This window comes from Brassica oleracea, chromosome C3 (genome assembly GCF_000695525.1).
Source record: "Brassica oleracea var. oleracea cultivar TO1000 chromosome C3, BOL, whole genome shotgun sequence".
NCBI lineage: Eukaryota > Viridiplantae > Streptophyta > Magnoliopsida > Brassicales > Brassicaceae > Brassica > Brassica oleracea.
Window position 1 is genome coordinate 56249742 of NC_027750.1, and position 903 is coordinate 56250644.

Genomic DNA, 903 nt, shown 5'->3' on the forward strand with positions numbered 1-903 from the left:
AGTATCGGGGGAGACTGATTGTTTGGGAGAGGATTACCAAAAGTAGCACCCAATTCCGGAAGAACTGTGTACACCCAGACCTGGAGAGCTTGCGCAAACCCATTAATAGTGTAACAACCCGAAATATCTCTGCCCTTCACAGAGTCCATCAGCACTTTAAACGCGACTCTCACCCATGGATAAGTCTCAAACCGTTCTAGCTCCATCACTAGCCTTGCCAGACTAACCCGTGTAGGGGTTGAATACTTTCTCCCTTCAATGTATCTAGTGAAGATGACAGGGTACGCGAGCCGCTTGCGATCATCCCGAGACCACCCTTCGCATCTCTCAAGTGCTGCTATTATCTCCTGAGTAGATGGCCCAGCTTCGACATGAACTCCCAGCATCTCCCAAAAAGAAGTCAACACCTTTCTAACAACAGAGTGAGGTCTCTGAAGGTCCTCGATGTACTCGTAGTTTAGACCAGTGAGGTGTTCAAACTCTAACAGTGAAAACCTCACAGGTTCTGGACCAACGAGACTCCACAGCTCATACTTCTTATTTATGTCCAGCTGGAAACCGAGCATGTAGTGAACCAGCCTTGAAGCCCAATCAAATCCCAGCTCTTGGAACTTGATGAAAACTCCCAACTTCGACTCCTTCAGCTCTTCATATTCGTCATCATGAAGAGCTTTCTTTAAAGCAGCATGCAACGTCCAACAAGTATGATACGAAATGCTATGCAATGTGGGGGGCTCTTCCCCTAATGTATATATCCTACGGGGGAGTTCTGGCATCTCCATTTTTTTGTCTGCCTGCAAAACAATCAAAGACAACCATCTCAAACAATCAAAGACTTATAATTAAGTCGTCTGGAAAGTCTTCCAGCTGGAAGACTTTCCAGACGACTTAATTATAAGTCGT